This window comes from Eutrema salsugineum, unplaced genomic scaffold, assembly GCF_000478725.1.
Source record: "Eutrema salsugineum unplaced genomic scaffold, Eutsalg1_0 scaffold_11, whole genome shotgun sequence".
Classification (NCBI taxonomy): Eukaryota; Viridiplantae; Streptophyta; class Magnoliopsida; order Brassicales; family Brassicaceae; genus Eutrema; species Eutrema salsugineum.
The window spans coordinates 11448879-11472585 of record NW_006256901.1 but is presented as its reverse complement, the minus strand read 5'-3'; the positions used below and the strand labels follow the sequence as shown (position 1 = coordinate 11472585).

The 23707-nt window shown below is 42.8% G+C and overlaps 1 non-coding gene across 1 annotated transcript; it reads right to left on the bottom strand.

The window, feature by feature from the left end:
• Window positions 1–10068: 10068 nt before the first annotated feature.
• Window positions 10069–10175, bottom strand: LOC112089990. The gene has a single exon (XR_002901349.1). It is a non-coding gene; the product is annotated as a small nucleolar RNA R71 (small nucleolar RNA).
• Between the last annotated feature and the right edge of the window lie 13532 nt (window positions 10176–23707).

The following is a 23707-nucleotide window of genomic DNA, read 5'->3' as shown; positions in this document are numbered from 1 at the left end:
TGAGGACTCTTCCTTGTGCTATCGTATTTTGTCCAAAATCTCCATTGCTAGCTGTATCAAGCGAAAGTTTGTATTTTGGTTGCAAACCTCGGTAAAATGTGCTAAGTGATGCGTGTCAACTGCGTGAGGGAACAAGTTTTACCCTTAACAAAAACAAATGAAAGCCGCAAGTGCACAGCTAATCAGTTGTAGTATTTAGGGATCGAATCCACAGAGATTTGTGTGCCTGGTATTCTTCTACGGTTTCTAACTTTATGTCTAGACTAGATTGGTTTTAGATGTTGGTTGTTTTTCACGGATTAAACTAAAACTAAAGAAAGCGAATAAATCTATCCTAGAAAACAAGTAGAAAAATCGAATAGAAAGCAAGTAGAAAAATCGAATAGAAAGCAAGTAGAGCAAGCAAAATATCAAACTAAAACAATTGAAATGCGGATCTAAATAAGCAAGTAAACATCAATTGGTTTGTAAACTATGGCTAAAAACGCTGAGCTTTTGGGAACTCTACAGGGATCATAATCGGTTTTAACACTAGGGTAGATAGATTGGGATTGACGAATATCGATATATAGGGTTCTAGAGCTAGAGTATTACTACGTCACTGTCGTGATCATAACCAACTGTTTCTCGCAACCCTGACCAGTAGGTTTCCACTCTGGCCCTGGAAGGGAGAGAACGCAAGAGCTGCACAAGACTCGTCAATACTCACGATCTCGCCGCAGGTAGGTTTCCACTCCTACGGAAAAATCGCCTGTTTCATTCTAGGGCTGATACTTAATGAAAACTTTCGCAACACTAACTATCTAGATCAGATACTAGGTGATCAATCAAGCATACATGCAATAAGAACAAGAATAAATAGAGAACAAAGTTGAAATCCCAGATCTATAAACCTAGATGTCTTAATCGATTATGAGAGCCCCTTTTGGGAACCCTAAGCCCAACTCGGGATCTACTCAGACATGGCTGAGGTCGACATCATCATTGGTTTTAATAAAAGTAATCAAAAACAGTAAAGAAAAGAGATGAAGAAAGCTTCTCTATTCAAGAACTCAGACTTGAACAATCTTCTACAAAAATCGCATAAAACGGCTAAAGGAAAAGGGTTTCTGTAAAGTATGAAGGGTGGTCTCTAAAAACGACCTAAATGACAAGTATTTATAGTCTTCAATACTCCATGGTCTCTAGGGTTCCGGAATTGAGGCTGAGAATGACTTTGGGCTTCAGAAATATGGGCTTTAGTTCATATTTAGCCGGCCGCGGTCGGGAATGACGTGACTGCGGGAAATAGGTGGCTGGCCGCGGTCGGGAGGCTTGTGACCACGGGGAATGGGCTGTTGGTCGCGGTCACGTGACTTGCTGGCCGTCTTCGAGTGGCTCCGGGGCTAATGAAATATCTTGAGATCCAACCGTTGGAATGTCTCCAAACCAAGTGCATTTGAAAGCTGGTTGATTCTTCTATAAGTTGTCCAATTTTGAGGGTGATCAGACGGTGAGAAGATCTTCGTCTCTCCATGAGAGTTCTGACGGTCTGCATTTATCCAAAAGAGTCTTTTTGTTCCAATTTGTGCCTCTTTATCCCAAATTACCTGAAAAGTTTTTTAAAATCCGTAAACATAGAAATCTTTTGAAAACCTTTGAAAATGGAGTAAAAACACCTGTAAAAGACATTAAAGTGATCCATAAAAATGGTCAAAATCCGGTGTTATCAACTCCCCCAGACTTAGTCTTTTGTTTGTCCTCAAACAAAACAAAGGCTAAATCTCGGCGAGAGGTTTGAAAACGCAGGAACTAAACAAAATCTCAGAGACCAAACTTCTAGACCAATATCAATCAGTATGCATCAATCGGGAATAGCCTAGAAAATTCTTACTAGCAATACAGGCATAACTAGTCCGTTAATCCGTCATGCGGAAATCTATGCACTAAGATCTAACTTCCAGTCATCTAGCTCTTAACATTCATTAAAAATCTCGGTGGTTCTCATCAGAGAGAGTCTAGGCAAGGCAATCTAGGCGAGGTGTCAAAAAGAGTTATTCTAGGGGTAAGCCTTAAAGTGTTTACGGGTTACCTGAAGATCTGGAGAATGCAAGATATTATGCAAAACCGCAAGAGAGAGTGAAGCTGTTGGTACCCACAGTTTTCAGTCACTTTCTTCTTGCCATATATTCCTGGTCTTCTTCCTCAGGTTCTCTCCTAACTCCCCCAGACTTAGATTTTTGTAAATCTTTCAAAACCATAGCTCCTTAAACGAATAGTGGTTGCTTATTGCTCCACAAATTTCAACAATCTAAGACTCATTAGGCTTTTTGTTTTCCTCTCTCTTTTCATTCGTTCGTTTTTTTTTTTAATGAAGAGAGGAACACCTTTAGATATAGAGTCATAGAGAGCACGAAATTACCAGTTAAGATTTGTCTTGTAAAGCTTCATGAGGTTTTTGATACTCTTCCTTCCCAATTCCATTCAGTCTCCTTTGTGAGTGACTGAAAACTGCTTCGCTCCTCTTCTCTCCGACGTTTTTGCACATAAACTAGAGAGAGAATTCATGAGGATTGAAAACAATGGTTTTGGGTTTTGCACATATCTGCTGGTCATCTAGGACGACAAAGAGTGGTAAAAGTGAGGGTAAAAGATGTCCTAGATGTGTATGTCGATGCCTGCCTAAAATCAATGATGAGAAAATTTGATGTCAATATTAAGGTCAAATAAAATGAGCAAGTATATCCTGTTAGAAAGAATCTCCATGAATAGAAGTCCTCTGGTGGGAGTTCGTAGTGCAAGTACTCTAGCTACCGCCTAGTCTAGTGCTAACCACAAATAAGCTATCTTGCATAGTGTAGAAGCGTGCAGGTCTAAATCATCATAGTTTTGTGTCAAACATTCCTGAAAAATACTTAATGTTGAATAGGTTACATATTAAAATTTAAAAAGAGCTTGAAATTTGAAAGCAAAAGCAAGAAAATGATTAGTACGGATGGACATCCTCCCCCAGACTTAAATAACACTGTCCCCAGTGTGAAAAAGTTGGTGAGAAAATGGTGAATAAAAGCGAAATAAAATAAGATAAAAGAAAAGAAAATGATGATAGAACCGTGATGGCAGTGAAGTACTGATCAATCACTCATCCTCCGATGTGTCTGCTGCGAACTGGTGCTGCTCCTGTAGGAAAGTGACAACGCGCTCAAAGCGTCGTCCCTGTCTCTCAACTCTGCGCTCCAGATCAGAATGTGTGTGCGATGATCTCGATGATGAGGTGTGGCCGGTCGAAACAGATGGCTGAAAGTGAGCACGGGCCGCAGCTGCATCGCGTTTTGCCTTGGCCACTATGTATTGGCCAATGGTGAATGGTAGACGAGGTACAGATGGCAGAAACTCATCGGGTTCCAGAGTCCATCGCGGACGTCCTCCGTTACACAATCTCGGGACTGATGCCGAAGGCAAGCAGACTCGGTGCTCCTCGGTGCCAGTGCAATACTTGTAACCAAACCTGTCTGGATCGAAAGCGGCACGAGAGAGAGATAAATTAGGTCATACCAGACATCGAGAAGTGGATCATCAGATGAGAAATCGAATCCTACAGCCTGTAGTATCGCTGTAATAGCAGTACCGTAAGCTGGAGTAGCGTCCTCGCAACCATGTAAATCATGCTTCACCTTTACCATGTTCTGTGCTATGATCCAGGCAAAGCAGGCAAGTCGTGGGTCGTCCATAAATGGCATCTAAAGTGTAATGAGCTCGGTCTTCAAAACACATCCCATGTTGGCTCTAGAGAAAATCGTGTGTGCTACGATTTTGTGCACAACTCTCACTGCAGGATGAGTAAGTAGGGCTGACTTGAATATCCCGCTATCATAGACTCCATGACCCATCTATCTCCACAAGTTAAAATCGGGTTCATCTTCAAGTTAAATGCCATCGGTGTATGGAAGCTTAAGAGCCTCACAAAGTGCAGAAATGGTGAGCGAGTAAGGCTGTCCGCGGATAGAGAATGACAAGATGCCATATGATGCTCTGGGGTTCCTCCTCTTCGTGTGGTGAAGTGTAATAGTTGCTAAGAACTCGCGGACTAGCTCAGGATAAGTTGGAAGGTTCAGCTCCATGTAGGGTCTCAGCTTAAGTGCATCGATGTACCAGATTACATCTTCTCTGATTCCAAGCATCTCAAGTGTATGATATTCAATGCAAGGCGTGGGCTTGATGTTCAGCTTCTTGAAAACGTCTTGCATAGTCCACTCTCGGGTTATCTCCTTGCCAATGTATCGGATCTGTGGTGGCTCTGGAGTTGCTCGTGTTTCTCTTGAGTGCTGGAGCAATCTCATCAAATAGTTTCTTCTTCTCGGTCTGGCTTGGTTCAGCATGTACTCTCCTAGAGTAGCATCATCGGGAATGTCCTCAGAGCTGTCACCAGTGCGACGGCTGATAACACCGTATTTTGACCACTTTTATGGATCGTTTTGAAATACTTTTTCTATTTTTTAATTGCTTTTAAGTACTTTTATCACGTTTTTCTAGTATTTGTAGTTCCAAGACTCTTTTCAGGAAACTTAGGGAAAAGCTTAACAAAATGGATAGAAAACCAGATTTCAGCTCAGAGTCAAACCGTCAGAAGTTCACCCCTGATTGAAGGACTTCTCACCGTCTGATCCAGCTCAAATTTGGAGACCTTAAAGATGGAAGTATCAGCTTTCCAGTGCACTTTACAGCTTGGCAATCCAATGGTTCAATCAAAAGATACGCGAAGAGCAAGATGTCCCGTAAACCAGCTGGCCAGCACTTCCACCCGCGGCCAACAAGCATTTTCCCGCGGTCAGGAGCATCCTGACCGCGGCAAACCACTCATTCCCCGCGGTCAGAGCACTCCCGACCGCGGCCTTCAACCTCCAAGCCCAAAAAGCCCTTTTCTGAAGCCCACATTTGGAGAAACCCTAAGTGACGTCCAGAGAGGTCTTGAGCACTATAAATACATGTCTTAGGAGCCCTAGAAATCGTATAACCTATCACCACCGAAATATGTACTTCATATTTTTATTGTTTTTGCTTTAGCTTTTAGGGAGAGAGAGATTTGTTCTCTTGAACCCTTGTTCTTTCTTTATCAATTTCGGTCTACAAACACTTTTGATGCGAGATATGTCTCAGATCTGAACCTCAAGTGATGTGCTTGGATCCAGCCTAGAGATCTCGTCGGTTAAAGAATGAAACATGCAAGACTAGACACCTAAACCCACTAATCTCCCTTGAAAGCACCCTAATCTACTCATCTAAAGCCGCTTAAACGACTACTCACTAATCATAACGAGCTCACTAAGTCTTTTGCAAGACGTGTAGCTTGTCATGATGAGGAGTTTGATGTTTGATGATAAAGGAAATAAAGAAAGAACAAGATTTCTGATGCAAAAACGAGATATCGGATTAGATTAATCAAGTTTCACCAAAGAGGTAAGTTCTTAGAGCTAAAACAGATATATCCCACTCCTCCTAGGTTTTTAGTCTCAAAATGTATTTATAGCAAAGGGAAAGTGTCGCGGGTCAGCCCGGAACAAACCGGGTACTGAACCGCGTTCTTGGGTTGATGGGGGAGCACCACGGCGTGTCGGAGAGTGAAGCCGAGGTCTTCATGTCGAGGAATGCACGTGAGTCCAGATCCAAATGAAGATCTCGTGAAGAACACGTCAAGAACATGCATGAACCCTAGTCTTTGATCCATCTTCACGTGTGTGTTCTTGAGCCGCCTTGTTCTTGATTCTGGGTTTCTGACGATGGACCTCGGCATAAAATGCCGAGGCGCTTGGTAGTCGAGGGGTTCGGGAGAACAGGGTCCGGCATGCACGCCGAGGTCATTACACCGAGGTACATGTTCAACACTTAGTCGTTTCCAGCTTCATTTCTTATGTGTGCATGCCTTGATTCCAACGTGCTGAGGCGTCAGCATGAGGCCTAGTTCAGAATACTCCCAAAATATGAGCCTTAACTTGGCCGATGTCGAGGTAATGATACCGAGCCCTGAGAAAATACTTAGCGCGTATCGCAACTAATTTGGGCTCGTATCGACCATGTTGCCTTCCGGAGACAGTAACTTTGAATCCAAGACTCCTAAAGCTCTGGGACCAGTTCCATAGGCAAGATGACTCAATAAGCTCTAACTTTGGTGAAGAAACCGTCAGAGCTTGGGAAGTGGAAGGCTTCCTGGATTTCACATCTTTGAACCGCATTGGAATCACCGGAAAATAAGCTTTTTGGACCGATGTGAACTCCGGAGACTTTATTTTTCGAACCACTGCTCCGAACTGAGCGATACCAACTGTTCTGAAAAGGTCCTTCACAGATCTCAAACTTTGATGAAGACAGGGCAAGCTGATTCGGTCCGGAAAGGCTCCGTCCGCCGTGACCTTTGGACTCCGCTGTTCGGTTCTCGGATGCGCGTAATGTTGGTGCATCTTCCGGAGGCTGTATCTTTCTCCCCACTAGTCCGAATTGGATGATTCCAACTGTTCTGGGATCTTTGCTTGATTATCTCCAACTTTGCTGAAGACCCCGCCAACTGGTTTGGACCGGAAGGTTCCCCGGATTGCAGATCTTTGAAATGCGCGGACAAGGACAAATTTTGGTCGAGAAAAGCTTCCCGCGGTAAGGAAAATGACCGACGACTGTGTACCGCGGTAAGCTTTTTGGTCGTAAAAATTCCCTCGCCTCGGCCAAAAACTCAACCCGTGGTATTTTGCACCCGATCTTCGACCCAGGCTGATTTTGGTCGATCGGTAAGGACTTTGGCCGGTAATGGTCGATCGGTAAGGATTTTGGCCGGTAATGAGCGATCGGTAAGGATTTTGACCGAGGTTTCTGTCCGTCCGGTACGCGATTTGGCCGAGAAATTCCTCCAAGCGGTTTTCACCATTTTTGACCCTTTTCTTCACCGTCTTCTTCTCTGCTCCTCTTCTTAAGCTCCAAATGATTCCCAAACCACCTGATAAAGACTTCAAAACATGCAAAACTCTTTGGAACCTAATGCAAGCCCTAAATCCTATTTTCATGCCTAAAGACTCAATTTACATGGGAAAACACATGATGAGGACTCTAAAATGCACTTCAAATGATGTAAAATATAGACATATCAGTGCTTCATAGAAGTTGGAGAGCATTGGATCACGGATTCATAGCAACTGGAATTCGTGGAATTCAGACGCGTGAGCAGAGAGTTAAGCTCGTCGGAAGTAACCCTTGTCTCGCTGATGTTTTGAACCAAGCCGATAAGCTCTGAAGAATGCGAAGGACGGTGCACTTCCAGGCCGATTCAGTTTCCGGGGCCTTCATGAGAATCAGAAACATTTGAGTCTTCTTTCCAGACATCCAAGATCATCCAGTTCAGAGCTATGAGCAGGAAGATACGGTCTCCGGAATGGACATATGTATAGATGGCCCTCTCTGATCGTGTAAATGCATTGCGAAGATGAGCCCTCCAGGAAGCCTTCCACTTCCCAAGCACCGAAGCTTCCTTCACAAACGTTGGAGATAAATGAGTCCTCTGTCTTCTGCAACCGGAATCACTCAATTCGAACAAGTCTCCAGGAAGTTACACTCTCCGGATTGCGAGATGGTCCAGACAGCCTAAAATGACTAAGTTAAACATGCCGCGATGGAATGTCACCGTCCACACTTGGCCGTGGCAACTTTTGCACACCCTCGGTGAATGACGCGATCTTCATGCCACGGTCTACACTTGACCGTAGCAAACACACACTTGGCTGAGAAGAACTTTGCAACCATTCGGCGGAAGACACGGCCTAAATGCCACGGTCTGAGGCTTGACCGTGGCAACTTCTTGCAACCTTCGGCGATTGGCACGGGCTGAATGCCACGGTCTGGGACTTGACCGTGGCAAATGAACAATTGGCTGGAGACAACTTTTACACAGCTTCGAGTTTTGACACGGTTTCAATGCCACGGTCTGAGACTTGACCGTGGCAAACAAATACTTGGCTGGGAAGGATTTCACATGCATACGGGTTTTGACACGGTCTGAATGCCACGATCTAGGGGCTTGACCGTGGCAACTTTTACACATCTTCGGCGTTTGACACGGTGACTTGCCACGGGTTTCAGACGAAGCTTGATCAGACCGTGGCATCAAATGGACCCAAGAACACAAGTGAAGGATTGCCACGGTCACACCAGGAACACACCAGACCGTGGCAAACACATACTTGCCCATCAAGGCCGGGTCAGTACCCCGTTTGTTCCGGGTTGACCCGGTTCGCCCAAGTCTTCTATATAAGGTTTTTAGACCTAATTTGTGAGGAACTTTTAATCTACTTTTAGTTTCCTTTCCCCTTTTGTGAAAAACAACTTGTCTTACCTTGATTTGAGAGTTTAATATCGATTTGAAGAGTCTTTTTGTCTTGTTCCATCATTTCTTATCATCAAATCACACTTCTAATCATGATTAACAACACATCTTGCAAAGGATCTAGTGTATTAATCATGATTAGTGAGTAAATCCCATATTAAGGTCTTAGATATGTAGATTAGGGTTCTTAGGTGGTAGATTAGTGAGCTTAGGGGTTAGATCATGCATATTCCATTCTCTACAACTTGTTCTCTATGCTAGATCCATACAAATCATATGTGGTCTAGATTCTGGGCATTTCATGCACCAAAAGTGTTTGATGAAATGCCTGAACCAAAGTTGTTAGAGGTTTAAGTATTATTCATCATGGGAATGATTGCTTACATGCTTAAATGACAGATTAAACTGGTTGTTAATGCTTGCTGATTCATGTTTCACTAATGATGATTAGGTTAGAAAATGATTTGGCAAAGAAGTTAATACCTTCACGAGAGGATTAGCTTAATCAATGATGTTTATGTTGAATGGCTTGCTTGATCATAAAATTCATTAGCTCATTAGTTTATCACTGAAAGCACCCTAATCCACTATCATGTCTAAGACCTTTCTCATCATCATTCATTCATTCTCATCAATTGTCATTGTTTAGTTCTTGTTTAGTCATTGCCATTAGTCTTTAATCCTGTTTAAGTTTGTAGTTGTCTTTAGTTAACCAAAATCACTCTTGTTTGCTTGAATTAAGAACTTGATCACATAGTTTAGTGTCTAACACCACATCTGGATTGATAAACCTCTTTGTGCTACTTTGACAAGGGGATTGATAGCCCTGAGACCCTAAAAAGTCTTGTCTATCAATTGGTGCCGTTGCCAAATTGTGGTTGATTAGCATTAAGCTCTGATCTGTTCTTGAGATCAAGTGCTTACTTTCTTGTTTTTACTGATTACTTTCAAGTTCTGTTTGTGATTTCAGGTGTATGAACACCAGGTCTAGATCAAGAAGCTGTGGTCCACCTTTCCCTCTCAACGACAACATCAACCTTTTGGTACCAAGGAGGAGAAGGGACAGACGTGGTAGACAGATTGATCAGGCTGACATGGAAGAACAAAGAGATCACGTGGTAGATATAGAACAACCGGTTCAGGAGCAACAGGCTCAGGGTAATGGAGCTGGTAATGGAGTTGGTCAAGGGCTTCATCAGGGTAATGTTCATCAGGAACAGGTGCACCATCAACAAGCTTATGTCCACCAGGGACAAGCTCAATCTCATCAACAGAGGCATCAGGCCAATGTTCAGCAAAGACAACAAGTGCACCACCAACCCCACCCTTTCCAACAACAACAAAGAAGATATGAGCAACCCCAAGTCTATGTTGGAGAGAATGACAGGGCCAATGCTCATCAGTATAGAGCTGGTATTCAGGCACCACCTGTGCAAAACAACAACTTTGAAGTGAAGGCATCATTGCTGAATATGGTCCAGAACTCAAAGTTCCATGGGTTGGCAATGGAAGATCCCTTGGAACACTTGGACTAGTTTGATAAGGTGTGTGATCTGACCAAGATAAATGGAGTTTCAGAAGACAGCTTTAAGCTAAGACTATTCCCATTCAGTCTTGGTGACAAAGCTCATCAATGGGAGAAGAATCTTCCAAGAGGCTCCATTCAAACCTGGGAGCAATGCAAGCAAGCCTTCTTATCTAAGTTCTTCTCCACCTCAAGAACTGCAAAACTGAGGAACCAAATCTCTAGCTTCACTCAGCACAGCAATGACAGTTTTGGTGAAGCATATGAGAGATTCAGGAGCTACACAAACCAATGCCCACACCATGGGTTTAGTGAGGCTTCTCTTCTCAGCACACTTTATAGGGGAGCTCTTCCCAAGATTAGAAACCAGCTGGATACTGTTTCCAATGGGAACTTTCTGGGTAAAGAGATACATGCGACTTTAGAGCTAGTGGAGAACTTAGCATTGAGCAATGATACTTATGGTGAAGACTATGACATATCAAATAGGTCTGAAGGTTCAAGCTCAGAACTGAGGCTCTCTAGGGAAGTTAAGGAGTTGAGGAGTGAATTGGACAAGCTGAAATTCACCACTCAGAAGCCAATGCATTTTGTTGGAGAGTATGAGGAACCTTCTCAAATCTTTGAGAACATAAGTGAAGAAGGTCTTACCCAAGAGGAGCTCAACTACATTGGGAATCAGAGGTTCCAGAGATATCAGTATGGTAATGCCAATCCAAACCTTTCTTACAGGAACACCAATGTAGCTAACCCACAAGACCAGGTCTATCCCAATTCTCAAGCTCCAAAGAACTTTGTTCCCAAGAACAACTTTCAAGGGTCATTACAACCCAAGAATCAGTTTGGTCAGAATCAGAGTTTTGGTCAGCAACAGCAACCATTTCAGGGCACTGGTTACACTTCACAGCAGCCAAAGGCACCACCAGGCTTTGGTCCACCACAGTTCCAACAGCAGGCACCGGTTCAACAACAGTTTCAGCCACCAATGGTTCAACAGCAGCCACAGATGGGTACAGATATGGTTGGTATTCTGCAACAACTACTTCAGGGTCAACAGATCTTTGCAAGCCAGAATGCAGCTATGCAGCAGGAAATCAAGGAACTGAAGCAGAACCAGGCATCAAGCTCAAGGAACCAAGGTCACCTACCTGGAAAACCAGAACCCAACCCCAAAGAATATGCCAAGGCCATTACACTGAGGAGTGGAAAAGAGTTACCTGGTATTGAGAACAACAATGTGATCATTGAGTACAATGATCAAACTGAGGGGGAGGCAGCCTTAAAGGATGATCAAGTTGCTGAGAAACCAAGGACAGAAAAGGGTAAAGAAGCAGCAAAGGAACCAGAACCAGAGAATAAATATGTGCCACCACCTCCATACCAACCCAAGCTCCCATTTCCAGGGAGATTCAAGAAGCAACTAGTGGATAAGGCAAGAGCTGTATTTGAGAAGGCACTCAAGGAGACACCACTCACAATGCCTCTCATTGATGCATTCTTAATGATGCCAAAGATGGGGAAGTTCTTGAAGGATGCCATTCTGAACAAGACAAAAGAGCTTCAAGGCATGGTAGTACTAAGTCATGAATATAGTGCTATCATTCAGAAGAAGTCCATTCCAAGGAAGTTAACTGATCCAGGGAGCTTCACACTCCCTTGTGCCATTGGACCTCTTCTATTCTCTGGATGTCTTTGTGATCTAGGAGCATCAGTCAGCTTGATGCCATTCTCAATATCTAAGAAGCTGGGCTTTAGAGTCTTCAAACCTGCAAGGATCTCTCTTATCCTTGCAGATAGATCAGTTAGATTGCCTGTTGGTATGTTTGAAGATCTACCTGTCAAGATTGGTGGTTTTGAGGTTCCAACCGATTTTGTTGTGCTGGAAATGGATGAGGAACCAATAGATCCTCTTATCTTGGGCAGACCATTCTTAGCAACTGCAGGAGCTATTATTGATGTGAGAGGTGGGATAATAGAGCTTCAACTTGGGTCTGAAAAGCTCAAGTTTTATGTGAATGAGATGATGAAGAAACCCACCATTGAAGGTCAATGTTTCTATGTCGAGACAATGGATCAGTTGGCTGATGAGTTGCTTGAGGAGCTGAACACTGAGGATCCTCTTCAAGGTGCTCTAACTCAAGAACAAGGAGACAATGGGCTCTTAGCTGAAGCAAGTGAAGGGTATAAGCTGTATTTGGACAATGCAAGAGAGCTGGGTCCTGAGACAAGGTTTTTGGAGCTGGAACAAAGTGGTTCTGAGGTTTTTGCAATCAAAGGATCAGACACCAGCCAAAGCAGCTTGGACCAGGACTGGAATGAGGCTGATGTACCCCCTGTGAGCTCAAGCCTCTACCAACAGGGCTCAGGTATGCTTTCTTAGGCTTAAACTCCACATATCCCGTCATTATCAATGATAGCCTATTAGAGGATCAAGAGAGTGCATTGCTTAATAAAATAAGAAAGTTCAGGAGAGCCATAGGGTATTCTTTGGCTGATATTAGAGGGATCTCTCCTGGCATTTGTACCCACAGGATCCACCTAGAGGACCAATCTATGTCCTCTATTGAGCATCAACGAAGACTTAACCCCAACCTTAGGGAAGTGGTTAAGAAGGAGATACTAAAACTTCTTGAGGCAGGGATAATTTACCCAATCTCTGACTCAAGATGGGTGTCTCCTGTTCATGTTGTGCCCAAGAAGGGTGGGATCACAGTGGTGAAAAACGATAAGGATGAACTCATAGCTCAAAGAACCATAACCGGCCATCGCATGTGCATTGACTATAGGAAATTGAATTCTGCTTCTAGAAAAGATCATTTCCCTTTACCATTCATTGATCAAATGCTTGAAAGGTTAGCTAATCATCCTTATTTTTGTTTTCTCGATGGGTACTCTGGATTTTTTCAAATTCCCATAGATCCAAGAGATCAAGAGAAAACAACATTCACATGCCCTTATGGCACTTATGCTTATAGGAGAAAGCCTTCGGTTTATGTAATGCACCGGCCACTTTTCAAAGATGTATGATGCACATTTTCTCTGACATTATTGAAGAGAAAGTTGAGGTGTTCATGGATGACTTTAATGTCTATGGCTCCTCCTTCTCGGATTGTCTCTCTAATTTGACACAGGTGTTGGAGAGATGTGAGCAACACAACTTGGTGCTGAACTGGGAGAAGTGTCATTTCATGGTGCAAGAAGGAATAGTTCTTGGGCACAAGATATCTGAGAAGGGTATTGAGGTTGATAGAGCAAAGGTAGAAGTAATGGTGAACCTGCAAACCCCCACTTCAGTCAAAGGGATAAGGAGTTTCCTTGGGCATGCAGGGTTTTATAGAAGATTCATAAAAGACTTCTCAAGAATTGCCAGGCCCTTGACAAGACTGTTGTGCAAAGAAGTGGATTTCATCTTTGATGTTGAATGTGAAGAAGCCTTTAAGTTGATCAAGGAGGCATTGGTTAGTGCACCAATAGTTCAGGCACCAGACTGGTCCCTTTTGAGGTCATGACAGATGCATCTGACTTTGCTGTTGGAGCAGTACTTGGACAAAAGAAAGACAAGAAGCTACATGTCATCTACTATGCCAGTAGAACACTTGACTCTGCACAAGAGAAGTATGCTACTACTGAAAAGGAAATGCTGGCAATAGTTTTTACCTTTGATAAGTTCAGAAGCTACCTGGTGGGATCAAAAGTCATAGTATATACTGATCATGCAGCCCTCAGGTACTTGATGACCAAGAAAGATGCCAAGCCAAGGCTGTTAAGATGGGTTTTATTGCTCCAAGAGTTTGATATGGAAGTGCTTGATAAAAAGGGCATTGAGAATGGGGCTGCAGACCATCTCTCAAGGTTGAGGATTGAAGAAAAGGTCCCTATAGATGATGCTTTGCCTGAAGAGTCTCTGATGGTGCTCCATTCCTACTTGGAGTTTGAGGAAGTAGAGAGCATTCAAGAAAAGAGGATGCCTTGGTTTGCAGACATAGTGAATTATCTTGCATGTGGGGTGGAGCCTCCTGAATTAGATGCCTACAAGAGGAAGAAGTTCTTCAGAGATGTCCAGAGATACCATTGGGATGAGCCCTACCTCTATGTTCTGAACAAGGATCAGCTGTATAGAAGGTGTCTTGCTGAAGAGGAGATGCAACCTGTGTTGCAAGAATGTCATGGTTCTGCTTTTGGAGGTCACATGGGGGCATTCAAAACTGTGGGAAAGGTTCTTCAGAGTGGGTTTTGGTGGCCCACAATGTTCAAAGATGCTCATTTGGTGGTTTCAGCATGTGATGCCTGTCAGAGGCATGGGAACATATCTAAGAGGAGTGAGATGCCTCAAAACCCCATTCTAGAAGTTGAGATCTTTGATTGCTGTGGGATTGACTTTATGGGACCCTTCATTTCATCATATGGGAATCAGTATATACTTGTTGTTGTGGACTATGTGTCCAAATGGGTTGAGGCCATTGCTTCCCCTACCAATGATTCCAAGGTTGTAGTGAAGCTGTTCAAGATCATTAACTTCCCAAGGTTTGGAGTCCCAAGGGTTGTTATCTCTGATGGAGGATCTCATTTTGTGAACAAGACTCTGGAAGGTTTATTGAGAAAGCATGGAGTGAAACACAAGATAGCTACTACTTATCATCCTCAAACTAGTGGCCAGGTTGAAGTATCCAATAGACAGATCAAAGCCATTCTTGAGAGGACTGTTAGCTCAAGCAGAAAAGATTGGAGCAAAAGGCTAGATGATGCATTGTGGGCTTATAGGACTGCCTTTAAAACTCCAATTGGGACATCACCATTCAGTCTGCTATATGGGAAGAGCTGCCACCTTCCTGTTGAGCTGGAATACAAGGCCATGTGGGCTGTGAAGTTGCTGAACTTTGATATCAAGACAGCTCAAGAGAAAAGGATCATGCAACTCCATGAACTTGAGGAGATTAGGCTTGAGGCTTTTGAAAGCTCAAAGATCTATAAGGAGAAGACCAAGGTTCTGCATGATCAAAAGATTCTGAAAAGGGAGTTCAAGTATGGTGATTTGGTCTTGCAGTTCAACTCTAGACTTAAGTTGTTTCCAGGAAAACTTAAGTCTAGATGGTCTGGTCCCTTTAAGGTTCTTGAAGTGAGGCCATATGGAGCTGTTGTCTTGGAAGGAAAGAATGGTCAAGAGTTTGTGGTAAATGGCCAAAGGATCAAGCACTATTTGGTTTCACAAATGAAGGAGGAAGCTACATCAGTTCCTCTTCTTGATCCACCAGCTTGTTAAACAGGTTCCAAAGTCAAACTTAGAGACTTTAAACAAAGTGCTCTTGGGAGACACCCCAAGCTTATCCTTTGTAAATATGCTTTTGATCTTTTGATTCCTTTCTTTTTATGTTTTAGGATGTTTTGATGGGTTTGTTTAGTGTCTACAGGTGTTAGGTGTGAGTCTGAACCTTTGGAAAGTGAATGCAGAACGAAAAGAGATGAAGGAATGGAAACAAGCTTGTGCTCGGCCTTTGACATGGGCACCGGCCACGGTCAAGAACAAGGCGTGGCAAGCCTCTTTGTGCTGCCACGGGGAGACAATCACGGTCTCAAGGCCAGGCCGTGGCAAAAGAAGCATACGTTCGGCGATTGCCACGGCCTTGTGACATGGAACGTAGGCGGCCGTGGCAAAAGAAAAAGAGGAATGAACAAGGCTCGGGGTTTGCCACAGTTGGGATTGCCGCGGGAAGGAGCCAGACCGTGGCAAAGTACACAGAAATCCCCTTTGTTCGGTGATTGACACGGGCCACAAGACACGGACTGAGGACGCGGCCGTGGCAAAATATGCAAGGGTTCGGTGATTGCCACGGGTAAAAGGCACGGGACACAGAAGGCCGTGGCCAAGAAGGAAAAGAAGAAGAAGAGGAGGACCTGGTTCGGGCTTTGCCACGGTGGGAATGGCACGAGATGGAAGGAGACCGTGGCAAAAAGAAAAGAGGACTAAGTGATGCGGGTTGTAAACGGGGTTGTTGTTTTCGTTTTATTAAGCTTCAGGTTTTAAATTTATAACCCCTAAATGTCTGCAAGTGCACAGATGTGCACTGTAGTACTTAGGGTATCGATCCACAGAGACTTAGTTGTTTCAGTACGAATTCAACGCAACGCTTAAATCAGATTAGAACTAAATGGTTTGGGTTTTGGTTTTGGGTTTTGGTTGTCACTAAATCTAAACTAGAAAGCAAAGAAAACAAAAGCAATTGAAGGCAATTAAAACAAGTAAAAAGCGGTTAAACCAAGGCTAATGAAAGCAGGTAATAAGCGAATAAATCAAAGACAAATTGAAAGCAGGAAAAATCGAATAAGAAGCAAAAGGTGTAAGCAATGAAAGACAAACGTTGGGGCTCAAGGGGTTTTGCAGGGGTTCAAGGACTTAGCTATGTTGATTTTAAACAAGTGATAAAGGAAATCAACTACGTATGTTCTAGAACTCGAGGCACGGAAGTATGAATAGCCTACTTTCGCAGCACTAAACAACTATCTCTCGCAACCCTAATCAGTAGGTTTCCACTCTGATTCTGGAAGGGAGAAGATGCAATAGCAGGACAAGACTCATCAATATTCACAACTCAACTACAGGTAGGTTTCCACTCCTATTGAAGAATTGCTCGTTTCACCCTAGTTCAGACAATCAATGAAAACTTTCGCAACATATCATATCAGATCGGCTTCTAAGTGGCCAGCTAAGAATCACGCAGTAAGATTAAAGGAAAACGAAGAACATCTAGAAGATTATAAATCCTAAATCTATCGATTCATGAGCAAAGACACATGAAATTCCCTTTGAATAATCCCTTTAAACCCAACTGGGTAACTACTGAAACATATTGTAAACAATCATCACAGAGTATTGATAAGAGGAGGAAGATGCAAGAGTTCATGGATAAGAAACCCAGCAATCCGCTATGCTCACAAGGTGCTTTGCCAAATGTTCTTTACCAAGCACAATGATGGAGTGGTGCATCTAGCTGACATGGAGCTACTGGGTATGGGTCTTCATCCTCTCATCAGTCACTTGAAGAGCAAGAGAGAGTTTCGCCTCCCACACCACATCCCATCTAGTGGTGCATTCTTACGGCGCAAAATGCTGATTTACAAGGACATAGCTTGGAGTGAGGGTAAAAGAAAGAAGCTCACTAAGTTGCACAATGGATGGCTAGTGACAAAGATTCTGAAAGCAAGAGGTTTTGTCTTTGATGATGTTGAGGTCAGGACTGAGTTGATTGATGAAGCTACCCTCACCAAGGTTGGGTTTTTAAAAGCGAGCAATGGTGAAAATTTCTTGTACACCTTCAAGCTCTTACAAGATGAAAAGGTTCATGTTCTGTTGCCACACCCAGCCATCACCACTCTCACAGAAAGGCACAATGTATCTTTTATTGTCCTAAAAGATCAGCTCTACAACCCAGCCATTCACCCTCAAATTCCCAAATGCAAGAAGACCGCTAGTTCTAAGGGTAAAGAGCCAGTTGAAGAGCAAAGCACAACAGCTGGTTGTGAGTATGAAGAGACAAGAGATTTTGAGAGGAGGATGGGAGCAGGAAGATATCACTTTGATCCTTACTTTTGGGGTGAGCCTGATTATCACACAAGGAAGCTGTATACCAGAGTTAACACCCTTCAGAAATGGTGCAAATGGCAGGCCAAAACAATAACAAGCTAGTTGACTGTGTTAGGCAGCTTAAGAAGAAAGTTAAGAAGCTCACAGCTCCAGCCACCTCACCCAAACGAGATACAAGAGAAGAGGTGGGAGAAAGCTCAGCTGCCAATGACCTTGTGCTACCACCAGGAAAAGAAGATTGGGTGAACCCGGCCACAGCGTTCCAACCAGACTCACCTGAGAGCAGTCCACCTAGATACTCAACTCCATCATGTTCCACCTCCAACCCATCCCACTACTTGGGATCAGACCTCAGCGATTGAGGTAAACACTCAAAACCTTGTAAATAGCATGTAGATTCTCTTTTCTTTTGCATTTTACTTGTTTACTTTGTTTTAACGCCTTTCTCATGCTTCTATAACACAAGGGACTGTGTTATTTAAGTGTGGGGGAGGAGTTTCATCCTTTACTAATCATGTTTTCTCTTTTCTTATTTTACACTTTGAGTCTTGAGTCACATTCTAGTTGGATATACATGTAGTCTCATCTGAGTGCATATAAAAACCAAAAAAATGCAAAAATCTGAAAAATTTACACAAAAAAAAAATGATCATGTAGTTGCATTCTCATTTTTAGGATTGAGTCTAGATTGCATATGCATGTAGGTTGCATCTTGCAAGGAGTAATGATAGGTTTCCTAGAGAGTGCATGACTTTGAGAACTTGAACTAAATATGCTTGTGAATCTTTTTCTATGCTTGCAAAGTCTGAAACGATCTGAATCTGAGAAGCAAGTTTGAATTGAACTCAACTCTAATTAAGTGAGAACCTTGAACTTGACTTGAAAATATCTTGTGATGCATTGTTTGAAAAAGCTTGTGGATACCGATATACATACTTGAGCTAGAACCATTGTTTTTACCACTCTTTTTCCTTAGCTCAAGTAGCTGAATCCACATCATGGATCAGTTCCCTCACCTTGAACCCATCCTTCTTTCTAGCCAATGTTTGTGTGTGAATTGAAAGGCCACCTTGGATCAAACTTAGCAGAAAGTGTTAGGTTTAGAGCGACAAGGGCAGGTCTCATTGAGTGCTGTGTTCCAACATCAAGGAACTGAGAGTTTTGGCGAGGAATAAGTGTGCGGGAAAAGACTTGTTGGTGAGTGGAAAAAGGTGAGATGAGTGGGAAAGAGAGAGTGGAAATAGCTAGGGGAATGAAAGAAAAAGAAATCAGTCTTGGTGTTTTGAGAAAGTGAGCTCTGGTTTGTTGAAAAGAAAGAGTCTAGCCTCTAAGTAAAAAGGAAAGAAGCCAAAAGGCTCAAATGTTTTGAAAAGAAAGAAAGAAGAGGCTAGAGGTTGTAAAAGAAAAAGAGCTGTGTAAAGTTTGAGTTCCAAGACTTGAGAGTGAAAGTGAAAAGTAAATCCCCTAGTGAGAGGAAAATGAGAGTGAAAAGTGAGGATTTTTGAGCAAGTGAGGAAGCTTTGAGTAGAGGGTGGGGTGTGATGAGTCTTTGCCCTTGTATGCATAGGTTGCTTTTTACCTTTAGCATTCTGCCAAAGTTTGATCATTCTTAGAGAGATCCCTTTGCTGCATTAAACCCACTTGAACACTGATGAGATCATTTTAATCTCATAGCCTCTCCCTAGCCAAGCCAGCTTGTTTAAGCATTGCATCATGAGATCCACCTGATAAAAGCTTAATGAATGTGAAAGAGTTGAGAGAGAGAAGAACTTGTGGAGATTCCTTGCTGAGTTGATATATATCTTAGTATGACTTTGCATTGCATAATTGAGCATGAACTTGAATTCTCATTGTGATCACTTCTCTCAAAAAGGAAATGTGAACTCCCATGCATTCAACCTCTTTCTCTCATTTGTTCTTGTTTGCTTGAGGACAAGCAAAGGACAAGTGTGGGGGAGTGGATATGTTCATAATTTACATCATTTAAGTTGCATAATTCATTCTAAATCATGTTTTATTCCATGCATTTTAGGTCCTTAGGGTTTGTTTTAGAACTTAGGAGATGCATTAGGTCCCAATGAGTCTTTGCATGTTTTGAGTGTTTACCAGGTGCATTTGGAGCTGAAAAGATGGATCCAGGAGGTGGAATGGTGGTCAAGGCTTGAAAAAGGGTGAAATGAGGTCTTTGGAGGTTATCGGCCATTCTCGCTGACCAGGAAGGTTTTCTCGGCCATTTTCGCGTACCAGGGAGGATTTTATCGGCCATTTTCACTTACCGCGGGCAGACCTTATCGGCCAAAACGCGTATCGGCCGAAACGCGTACCGGCCATTGAATCTCTCGGCCAAAATCTCCGGGTGCAGACACGTTTCCGAAATCGCCTGTCCGGGGAGCCTTCCGGTCCGATTCAGATGTCGGGTGCTTCATAGAAGTTGGAGAGCATTGGATCACGGATTCATAGCAACTGGAATCATGGAATTCAGACGCGTGAGCAGAGATTTAAGCTCGTCGGAAGAAACCCTTGTCTCGCTGATGTTTTGAACCAAGCCGATAAGCTCTGAAGAATGCAAAGGACAGTGCACTTCCAGGCCGATTCAGTTTCCAGGGCCTTCATGAGAATCAGAGACATTTGAGTCCTCTTTTCAGAACATCCAAGATCATCCAGTTCGGAGCTATGAGCAGGAATGGACATATGTATAGACGGCCCTCTCTGATCGTGTAAATGCATTGCGCAGATGAGCCCTCCAGGAAGCCTTCCACTTCCCAAGCACCGAAGCTTCCTTCACAAAAGTTGGAGATAAATTAATCCTTTGTCTTCTGCAACCGGAATCACTCAATTCGGACAAGTCTCAAGGAAGTTACACTCTCTGGAATGCGAGATGGTCCAGACAGCCCAAAATGACTAAGTTAAACATGCCGCGATGGAATGCCACGGTCCACACTTGGCCGTGGCAACTTTTGCACACCCTCGGTGAATGACGCGATCTTCATGCCACGGTCTACACTTGACCGTGGCAAACACACACTTGGCTGAGAAGAACTTTGCAACCATTCGGCGGAAGACACGGCCTAAATGCCACGGTCTGAGGCTTGACCGTGGCAACTTCTTGCAACCTTCGGCGATTGGCACGGGCGGAAAGCCACGGTCTGGGACTTGACCGTGGCAAATGAAAAATTGGCTGGAGACAACTTTTACACAGCTTCCAGTTTTGACACGGTTTCAATGCCACGGTCTGAGACTTGACCGTGGCAAACAAATACTTGGCTGGGAAGGATTTCACATGCATACGGGTTTTGACACGGTCTGAATGCCACGGTCTGGGGGCTTGACCGTGGCAACTTTTACACATCTTCGGCGTTTGACACGGTGACTTGCCACGGGTTTCAGACGAAGCTTGATCAGACCATGGCATCAAATGGAACCAAGAACACAAGTGAAGGCTTTGACACGGTCAGGATTGCCACGGTCACACCAAGAACACACCAGACCGTGGCAAACCCATACTTGCCCATCAAGGCCGGGTCAGTATCCGGTTTTTTCCGGGTTGACCCGGTTCGACCAAGTCTTCTATATAAGGTTTTTAGACCTAATTTGTGAGGAACTTTTAATCTACTTTTAGTTTCCTTTCCCCTTTTGTGAAATACAACTTGTCACACCTTGATTTGAGAGTTTAATATCGATTTGAAGAGTCTTTTTATCTTGTTCCATAATTTCTTATCATCAAATCACACTTCTAATCATGATTAACAACACATCTTGCAAAGGATCTAGTGTATTAATCATGATTAGTGAGTAAATCCCATATTAAGGTCTTAGATATGTAGATTAGGGTGCTTAGGTGGTAGATTAGTGAGCTTAGGGGTTAGATCATGCATATTCCATTCTCTACAACTTGTTCTCTATGCTAGATCCATACAAATCATATGTGGTCTAGATTCTGGGCATTTCATGCACCAAAAGTGTTTGATGAAATGCCTGAACCAAAGTTGTTAGAGGTTTAAGTATTATTCATCATGGGAATGATTGCTTACATGCTTAAATGACAGATTAAACTGGTTGTTAATGCTTGCTGATTCATGTTTCACTAATGATGATTAGGTTTGAAAATGATTTGGCAAAGAAGTTAATACCTTCATGAGAGGATTAGCTTAATCAATGATGTTTATGTTGAATGGCTTGCTTGATCATAAAATTCATTAGCTCATTAGTTTATCACTGAAAGCACCCTAATCCACTATCATGTCTAAGACCTTTCTCATCATCATTCATACATTCTCATCAATTGTCATTGTTTAGTTCTTGTTTAGTCATTGCCATTAGTCTTTAATCCTGTTTAAGTTTGTAGTTGTCTTTAGTTAACCAAAATCACTCTTGTTTGCTTGAATTAAGAACTTGATCACATAGTTTAGTGTCTAACACCACATCTGGATTGATAAACCTCTTTGTGCTACTTTGACAAGGGGATTGATAGCCCTGAGACCCTAAAAAGTCTTGTCTATCACTTTGTCTGCTAATGAAAAAGGGAACAACTTACACTTTAAATAGTCTGCTGGAACTTGGTTTGTTCTCATCATGCTGCAGATTTCTTCAAATAGCTCGATGTTGTCCATTGGATTTTGATAACACCGGATTTGACCATTTTTATGGATCATTTTAATATCTTTTACAGGTGTTTTTACTCCATTTTCAAAGGATTTCTAAGGATTTCTATGTTTCCGGATTTTAAAAGACTTTTCAGGTAATTTGGGATAAAGAGGCACAAAATGGAACAAAAAGACTCTTTTGGATAAATGCAGACCGTCAGAACTCTCATGGAGAGACGAAGACCTTCTCACTGTCTGATCACCCTCAAAATTGGACAACTTACAGAAGAATCAACCAGCTTTCAAATGCACTTGGTTTGGAGACATTCCAACGGTTGGATCTCAAGATATTCCACTAGCCCCGGAGCCACTCGAAGTCGGTCAGCAACTCACGCGACCGCGGCCAACAAGCTGTTTGCCGCGGTCAGAAGCTTCCCGATCGCGGCCAACAAGCCAATTGCCGCGGTCATAACACTCACGACCGTGGCAATAAATCTCCGAGTTAAAGACCACTTATCTGAAGCCCAAAGTCATTCTCAGCCTCAATTCCGGAACCCTAGAGACCATGGAGTATTGGAGACTATAAATACATGTCATTTAGGTCGTTTTCAGCAACAACCCTTCATACTTTACAGAAACCCTTTTCCTTAAGCCGTTTTTATGAGATTTTTGTAAAAGATTGTTCAAGTCCGAGTTCTTCAATAGAGAAGTTTTCTTTATCTCTTTTCTTTACTGTTTTTCATTAATAAAACCAATGATGATGTCGAACTCAGCCATGTCTGAGTAGATCCCGAGTTGGGCTTAGGGTTCCCGAAAGGGGCTCTCATAATCGATTAAGACATCTAGGTTTATAGATCTGGGATTTCGATCTGTTCTCTGTTTATTCTTGTTCTTATTGCATGTATGCTTGATTGATCACCTAGTATCTGATCTAGATAGTTAGTGTTGCGAAAGTTTTCATTAAGTATCAGCCCTAGAATGAAACAGGCGATTTTTCCGTTGGAGTGGAAACCTACCTGCAGCGAGATCGTTAGTATTGACGAGTCTTGTGCAGCTCTTGCGTTCTCTCCCTTCCAGGGCCAGAGTGGAAACCTACTGGTCAGGGTTGCGAGAAACAGTTGGTTATGATCACGACAGTGACATAGTCATACCACCGTACTCTAGCTCTAAAACCCATATATCGTTATCCGTCAATCCCAATCTATTTACCCTAGTGTTAAAACCGTTTATGATCCCTTAGAGTTCCCAAAAGCTCAGCGTTTTAAGTCATAGTTTACAACTCCATCGATTTTTATTGCTTTCTTAGACCTGCATTTCAATTTCCTTAGTTCATTATTTACTTGCTTTATTTACCTTTCATGCGATATTTTACTTGCCTTATTAGTCTTTCATTCGATATTTGCTTATTCTAATTGCATTTCATTCGATTTTATTACCTGCTTTTTAGGATTGATTTATTTTCTTTTTTTTTGTTTTAGTTTAATTCGCAAGAAAAACAACCAACCTTTAAAACCAATTTAGTCTAGACATAAAGTTAAAAACTGTAGAAGAATACCAGGCACACAAATCCCTGTGGATTCGATCCCTAAATACTGCAACTGATCAGCTGTGCACTTACGGCTTTCATTTGTTTTGTTAAGGGTAAAACTTGTTCCCTCACTCAGTTGACACGACCATCA